The 9,010-nt window shown below is 34.9% G+C and overlaps 1 long non-coding RNA gene across 1 annotated transcript in view; it reads right to left on the bottom strand.

Moving 5' to 3' along the window:
• Positions 1 to 6,070, bottom strand: part of LOC135226896 (uncharacterized) — a 6,170-nt gene extending 100 nt beyond the window's left edge. The window contains exons 1-3 of the long non-coding RNA XR_010317311.1: positions 5,968 to 6,070; positions 421 to 706; positions 1 to 127 (exon numbers count right to left, since the gene is read on the bottom strand). The exon at positions 1 to 127 is cut by the window's left edge and continues 100 nt beyond it. This is a non-coding gene — a long non-coding RNA (uncharacterized LOC135226896). The remainder of the gene's footprint in view (positions 128 to 420; positions 707 to 5,967) is intronic.
• Positions 6,071 to 9,010: the final 2,940 nt, after the last annotated feature.

Genomic DNA, 9,010 nt, shown 5'->3' with positions numbered 1-9,010 from the left:
GAAAATCTACCAGAATATCACAAATTCTATAGAGAACAAGAATATATAGCGGTATGCAACTTACCTAATGGATATGTACAGTAAATGGGGCCCCACCCACGACAAGTGCGACGGCCAAATTTGCTACCTGAAATGGAGGAATGGAGTGAAATTTTCAATGTTACTTAGCTATATAATTATGCATTGATTTGCATAAAACTATTATGGTGGCTTGCTGGATGTTTGAAAATTATTTTGCAGTCATCAAAAAGAAATATTTCGAAAAGGGAATATTTTAGAATATTTGGAAATATCGACAAAAATGAAAAATAAACTATTGCAGTATTTTAGGTAAAAAAATGGATGATATATATTTTGTAAAGATTAAAATTATAGCATTTATGCAAACAAGTTGTAAAAAAGTTTCATGATGTAACTTACCTACGTACGAGGCACACACTTCGGACACAAGACAGTTTGATGCTGTAGGAACACAGGCCCGTTTGCATCGCAAACATGCTGTGTTCGTCTTGTGGTCGTCTCTAGATGGGCAACTTCGGCAGCGAACACGCTTGCGCAGCTTGACGTGGCCAATGGCAGGAAGATGTCCCTGTTACGTGTCAGCCAAATGAAACGTAACTGCCATCAAAATCATCGCTTTCATATTGAGCAATAACTTCATTGATTTCGGCCGTACTCAGACCTCTGCGTGCCCTAGAAGCCATGACTGAAAAAAAAGCAAAACATTAGAAATATGCACTCGAAAAAAAAAATTAGAAATGAGCACTTGAAAAAAAAATTAGAAATGAGCACTCGAAAAAAAATTAGAAATGAGCACTCAAACGGAATCAGCACAAACATTACCCCGGGCACGTACGCGATACAACACACCACCCTCCAACATATTCCAGTAATAAATCAAAACTATACTAGCATGAACCTTGTTCTCTTCGCAATGTTTACCATATAACTTTGCTTAAAAAAAAAAAAAAAAAAAAAAAAAAAAAAAAAAAACACACACACACACACACACACAGAAAGGGGCATTCGAAAGGAAATGGATCAAATGTCAATATATGGGATCCCAGCCACTTCCAAGGTCGGTCACGCAGGTGTTTACGCACAACAAAAGAGAGAGATAGAGAGAGATGTTTACGCACAACAAAAGAGAGAGAGAGGGGGGGAGAGAGATGTTTACGCACAACAAGAGAGAAGGAGAGAGAGAGAGAACTTTACTTACTACAGCTTTCAGAGATGAGATGGAATTATTTATATCGCGAGAGAGAGAGAGAGAGAGAGAGAGCGCTTTACTTACTATAGCTTTCAAAGATGAGATAGATTCATTTTTAGAGACCTTACCTTACAGACCTTACAGTTCGTTCGGGTTGCCCCAGGTCCCTCAGTGTGAGGCGCCTCTAATGTCTACCAGAGAGTTGCTAGTACATCTTCCGGTATATTTTGCATCTTCCAATCTTGGATGGTCTGGGATGCAGTTTAGATATTTGTCGAGCTTATTCTTAAACACATCTACGCTCACTCCTGATATATTCCTCAGATGAGCTGGCAACGCATTGAATAGACGCTGCATTATCGATGCTGGTGCGTAGTGGATTAATGTCCTGTGTGCTTTCCTATTTTTCCTGGTATAGTTTTGGGCACTATTAATCTACCTCTGCTTGCTCTTTCTGATATTTTAGTTCCATGATATTTTCTGTTATTCCTTCTATCTGTTTCCATGCCTGAATTATCATGTAGCGTTCTCTTTCTCCTTTCTAGACGATATATAATTTTAAGGATTGTAGTCTTTCCCAGTAGTCTAGGTCCTTAACTTCTTCTATTCTAGCTGTAAAGGACCTTTGTACAACTCTCTATTTGTGCAATATCCTTTTGATAGTGTGGGTACCATATCATATTGCAATATTCAAGTGGACTACGAACATATGTTTTATAAAGCATAATCATGTGTTCAGCTTTCTTGTTTTGAAGTGCCGTAACAACATTCCCATTTTTGCTTTACATTTTGCCAACAGAATTGCTATTTGATCATTGCATAAACATGTTCCTATTCATCATCACACCAAGGTCTTTAACTGCTTCCTTATTTGTGATTGTCTCATTATTAGGTCCCCTATATGCATATAGCTTTCCTTCTCTGTCTCCATAATTTATTGATTCAAATTTATCAGAGTTAAATACCATCCTATTTACCTCTGCCCAATCATATACTTTGTTAAGGTCTCTTTGTAGAGCGTTCCTATCTTCATCACAAGTAATTTCTCTACTTATTCTTGTGTCATCAGCGAAACTACTCACTACCGAATCCTTAACATTACTGTCTATGTCTTCAATCATAATAACAAACAATATTGCAGCTAGCACCGTACCTTGTGGCACACCGGATATTATCTTGGTTTCATCCGATTTCTCATCGTTTGCAATAACTATCTGTTTTCTGTTGTGTAAAAATTCTTTTAACCATCTTCCTACTTTATCTACGATATTGTGTTTTCTAATTTTCTTTGCTAATATATTATGGTCTACTTTGTCAAAAGCTTTTGCAAAGTCTAGATAAACCACATCTGTTTCATTTCCGCTTTTCATATTTTTGAATATGTTCTCACGGTGGACTAACAGTTGGGTTTGTGTACTTTTTCCGGGTACGAAACCGTGTTGTCCTATATTAAACAAATTATTTTTTATTAAATGTTTCATAATATTTTTCTTCATTACCCTTTCATACACTTTCATAATATGTGATGTTAGACTCACAGGCCTATAATTACTTGCCTCTAGTCTTGATCCACTTTTGAAAGTAGGGGTGATATATGCTAATTTGTGCTCATCATAAATCTTGCCTGTATCTACACTTTGTCTTAATAATATTGCAAGTGGCTTTGCGATAGAATGAACTACTTTCTTTAACAAAATAGCAGGGACTCCATCCGGCCCTGCAGCAGCTCCATTTTAATTTCATTAATTGCCTGCACAATATCAGCTTCATTAATTTCTATGTCAGCTAAATATTCACTATTTTTGTTCCTTACTTCTATATCATTATCTTCATTATCTATTCTAGGGGTGAATTCTCTCTTATATCGTTCTGCCAGTATGTTGCAAATTTCCTTTTTTCATTCGTTAATCTCCCTTCAATTCTCAGAGGGCCTATTTCTATTCTTCTTTTATTCATCTTCTTCGCATTATGAGTATAATAGTTTGGGGTTTTGCTTGATATTTAATAGGGTTTTTTCTTCCAAGTCCCGTTTTTCATTTTCTTTTGATTGTAATCTTTTGTTCTGCATTTTCTATCTTACTTTTAGTTCTATAACTTTCCATGCATTTTTTTCTTTTGCAAGACCTTTTTTCCACTTTCTGATTTTCTGGAACAAGATCCTTCTGTCTCTTGGTATGCATGGATGATGTTTACTTTTCTTCTTCGGTATATATTTTTCCACTATTTTCTCCATATATATAATATCTCCGTATTTACCCTTATGTCATCACTTACGAAAATGTTATCCCAATCTTTGTTTAATTCTTCATTAATTTCTGACCATTTTATATTTTACTGTAGAAGTTGTATTTTCCATATCCTTCCCACTTTTTCATTTCTTGCTTATCTCTATTTTCACTTGCTTTGGAAATGAACTGTTAATTCTATGACATTATGGTCTGAAATACTCGCATTATAAACTATTATTTCTTTAACATAATTCATCTCGTTCACAAATACTAGGTCTAAAGTATTTTCCTTTCTTGTTGGCAGGTGATTTATTTGTTGAATGTTGTATTCTAGTAGCTAGTAGCATATCTAATAGCTTTTCAAATTGCCTCTTATCTTCTGCACTACTATTACTCTCTTTTTTATATGTATAAGTACAACCACAATCTCCTATTCGTTCTTTCCATTCTACGAAAGGAAAGTTGAAGTCACCAGATAGGAGAATAGTCCAGTCCTTGTGATTTCTACATATATCATCCAATTTTCAATTATTAAGTCAAACTCTTTAGTATTAGGAGGTCTATATATTACTATGTTCATCAATTTTTCAGATTCAAATTCTACCGCTATTAGTTCACATTCTGAGTTACTATATTTCTCATATATTTTTTTCCTTGTTTTTTGTCTTTCCCATATATTGCGGTTTCCCCCTTGATTCCTATTTTTTCTATCTGATCTATAAGTTTGGAACCCTTTTATTTGATCATCATTCCCAGTCTCTTGGGAATACCAGGTTTCACTTATATTCATTATATCTATTTTCTTTTCATTTTGGGTTAGTTCTTCTAAGTACTCTATTTTTCTTTTGAGTTACTCGTAACTAAACCCTGCGCATTCATCACTATGATGGTTTTGCGTGTTTTGTTTTCTCCTTCATTTAATAATGGTAGTAATAAGGAGAGAGAGAGAGAGAGAGAGAGAGAGAGAGAGAGAGAGAGAGAGAGAAATATGCGAAACACTAAAACAAAGGATGAGAGAGACAGAGAGAGAGACCCACAAATATACGAAACATAAACATAAAGGATCAAAGAGGCATTAGAGAGAGAGAGAGAGAGAGAGAGTGAGCGAGAGAGAGACCCAGAAATATGCGAAACACTAAAACAAAGGATAGAGAGAGAGAGAGTGAAAGAGAGACCCAGAAATATGTGAAACACTAAAACAAAGGGAGAGAGAGAGAGACCCACGAATATACGAAACACTAATCAAAGAGGAATGAGAGAGAGAGAGAGAGAGAGAGAGAGAGAGAGAGAGAGAGAGAGAGGGGGCAAAACATTAGAAATGAGCACTCGGAAGAAGGTAAACAGAATCTTCGCATACAATGGCCAGAGTACGTACGCGATGAAACAACGCGCCAACCTCCAACATATTCCACTATAAACATTTATACTAGCATGAACAAAACTATACTGACATGAACAACACTACTAGCATGAACACTTTTCAATTTCAATATGCTTCGTTTACCTAATAATTTTGCTTTTTTCATAAAAAAAAAAGAAAAAAAACGGGCATTCAAAGACGCATGGATTATTGGCAATATGGCACCTCAGCCACTACCAAGGTCGCGCACACGTTTGCTACAAACACAGCATACGAAGTAAAAACGTCTCCCGTACATGATTGCGCACATAGTAAAACATTTCCCAATATAAAAAAAACTATACTATTAGCTATTATGCCACAGTCATACACGTATTGGCTACGTAATAACTTTGCTCTTCGCAAAAAAAACACAGAAATTAGCACTTGAATGTCACGTGACCATAAGGGCATATGTAAGTCGTAGGTAAGTGGCAGGCATTCACAAAGGCATTCATTTTATAGAAACATCATCCTCCGACATATTCCAACAGTACAAAATACGATTGAAATGAACAATACTCAGTATCCGACATTTATCTAAAAACTTTGCTTTTTGCAAAAACTTCAAAAAATGACACTCGAAAGAAATTAGACAATATTTCTGCTATGTGACATCTCTGCCGCTCCCAGAGTTGCTCACGTGACCCATAAACATCCCAAAACAATTTACAATATAAAAAAAAATACACTAATTAGCTATTATGCACACAGTCCGACATGAATTGGCTACATAAGAACTTTGCTATTCGTAATAAAACAAAGAAATTGGCACTACAAGGTCACGTGACCTTGAGCGCATTTACGACGTGATAATGCATTCACAAAGGCATTCATTTTATAAAAACATCATCCTCCGACATATTCCAACAGTACATAACACGATTAGAATGAATAATACTCAATATCTGATGTTTATCTAGAAACTTTGCTTTATGCAAAAAATGCAAAAAGTGGCACTCGAAGCAAATTGGACAATATGGCGGTATGTGGCATCTCTGCCACTCGGTTTGCGGTGTGTTACTTAGATATAGGACCCAGCTAGACTTCCAACACAACAAAGTCACATGACTATACAGAGTGTTCATTGAGAAACTATTATGTAATAACTTTGATTTTCGATCACTAACCTTTCTACTAAGATGTGGGTCGTCCTTGACCCTAGTGGTTCCTCAGAAAATAGGGATGCACTGAAGAGAGGGGCTGGCACATCTGCTCACCATCAAACCTGACAGTATACTAGACCGTCTGCAGGTCGATTACACCCGCATTGGACAGGTGTGATAATTTATGGGAAAAAAAACATGTGAAACCCATTTCCTGGGTCAAAAAAACTTCCTTGTCGTGCAGACCGCACCCACGAATATCGCCCTGTCCAGGGTTAAGTAACACAGTGTCTACAAGACACCGCGTCTAATTTTTGCCGGCCCCTAAATTTTTTGGTAATATACTTCATTGACAGGTTAGAACGTCTACAATCCCTCCCTCCCTCCCTCCCTCCCTCCCTCCTTTCTCTCACTCTGTCTTTATCGCTGTTTTCCTCATTTTTTTTTTCACCAATACCGCTATGTAATTACAATTTGGAATAAAATACCGTTTTCCATGATATTTTTCAATACCAGCAGATAATTGGAGAGTTCATAATGAAGAGGAGAGAGAGGTATGACATAATGATCACAATAATGGTTATTTTTTCCCAATGTATTCTGTTTATAGTATCCTTGCACATGTCAGATAATACCGTAATACTAAAGAGTTGTTTGTCGACTACAGCACTCGCACCATAAGTATTCATTGCGTCATTGATGAAGACGGATTTTTCATGGTTGTCATGGCCGCCATGTTACTTTGTCCGCGTCGTTGCAGAAATTCATTTGCAATATGACTCCAAACCATATAAAAAATGGAGAATGCTAACAATAGATTAAGGATCAATCTCAATAGGTAAGTGAGGATGAGTACTGGTCCACGGATTACATCCACTAACTTTAGATCCCGTATTGATTAACATCGACAGTGATGACGAGGATGATTCGTTCCTTCGTAGTGAAGAAGACTGTGAATAAAGTTCCTGTAATGTTCTCAATTGTTTTCATCTTTTTTCAACCTATGATAATACTTAATGCACCAGAAAGAGAGAGAGAGAGAGAGACCGATTTCATAATTCCTTTACCGCTCTAAATAGTAGTGTTGATTATATACTGGGTTGTCGGTTAAACTATGTGATTTAATTTTGGTTACCTGATTGTCACGGGGTAATAATAAAGTAAACATCTCCGTTTTCTTTAAGATGCACTCGTCAACTAAAGTAGACTTGAGAATTCCTCAATAGTTATTGAGTAAATATAGCACTGTATCATAATACCATGTGTTGCGTTAATGGCTAAAAATATAGGTATAATATAGTGTATAAATGAAACAATATATCTCTTGGGAAGCTGTGTAGATCAAACAACATTCATTTTCATTTCAATATTCTCATTCAAAATCATTCAAATTCATAAGCAACAAGTATATTCAGATTACATAAGTGTGAATGATGAAATCTATTGATAAATGATACTATATATATAATAGATATATATATATATATATATATATATATAATATATATATATATATATATATATATATGTATATATATATATATATACATATATATATATATATATATATATATATATATATATATATATGTGTGTATATATATATATATATATATATATATATATATATATATATATATATATATATTGTTACGTGCCTGTGCATAGATTTTATGTGATATTTATATCCAGGTTCTTGCTAGATAATGGCGACAGTGAACCTATGACAGGTTTTGTGTAACACAATAGTTAAATACTCTAGAAATATAATATAGTTGATAAAGTGGGATGCACCTACTAGCACAAATTCAAGTGAGGGCAAATAAATGCAAGGCAAAACTTATTATATTTATTAAAATATATTCGGCACTATCCAAAACGCCATACTCGGGTTCTGCAATTGACAAGAGAAAACCCAATATAAATGTATGGTAATAACAATGCAATTCAATATTAAGGGAATATAATATCAGATATAAAATGGTTAACCTAAATATACTCTGACTTGCCTTTGCTGGATATCCTTTATAAAAGTATAATAATATATACAAGTAGCATATATGAGGTACGAGAGACAAGTCACCAAACAGCAGTCTTACAGGAGATTTATCATAAAGAGAAGAACACAAACAATGGGACTAATATTTAAGTACCGAAGGCAAGTACCAAACGATTCATCAAAGTTAACGTAAGTCCAAGAAAACCATAAACAAGGTACGTATAACTAACTAAGATACACAATGACGAATTGATACCATCACACAATAATACTTATAATAGAACTAAGATGTAAACTAAAGAGTTATAATATGTATCAGAATGAGAGATCCATCATAATCAAGACAACCACTGCAGCAACGAATCAACGTATTCCTCAATAAAGTGCCGACAAGCAATTATACAATCAATACAAGATATCAACTAGCGAATGGACTGGCTAACTATCGTTAATTACCAAGGGTAAAGAAACGGACTATATAATAATAACACCTCTTACCTACAGAAATGATAACACATAGCCACTGACCTGATGCACGCATATGCAACAATATATACCAACTCCACTGGTAATAACTAACGACAATATTCCAAAACACAAGAATATAAATAGAAATGGCACTAATGAACACAGAGAATATCAACATAAAACAACAGTTATCATGCCCAACGTGACATGACAACGAAATACCAAAACACAATGGCAACAATCCGATATTCTCTCTCTCTCTCTCTCTCTCTTCTCTCTCTCTCGTTATATGTGTATTATCCCTTGTCCTTTCTCCTTCGTGACTCTGGGTCGACTGTCAGGATAACCTCTCTGGTTTAGCTTTCGGAATCGACTGCTGTAATGGTCTGTATGCTGAACCTTGTAACTTCGGCTGAACTACCTAATAGTATTCTGTACATGGTAATTACTTTTTGATACCAAACAAGCAGTTTGCCTCTCTTGAATAGTAATAAAATATAGGAAAACGAAAAGAATAAACGTAACCAAACAGTATAAACAAAATTAATGAAAATAAACATAAACTTGTATATATATATATATATATATATATATATATAT

Source organism: Macrobrachium nipponense, chromosome 15 (genome assembly GCF_015104395.2).
Source record: "Macrobrachium nipponense isolate FS-2020 chromosome 15, ASM1510439v2, whole genome shotgun sequence".
In the NCBI taxonomy this organism is placed as follows: Eukaryota; Metazoa; Arthropoda; class Malacostraca; order Decapoda; family Palaemonidae; genus Macrobrachium; species Macrobrachium nipponense.
Note: the sequence above shows the minus strand (reverse complement) of the source record. Positions and strands in the feature narration are given on the sequence as shown.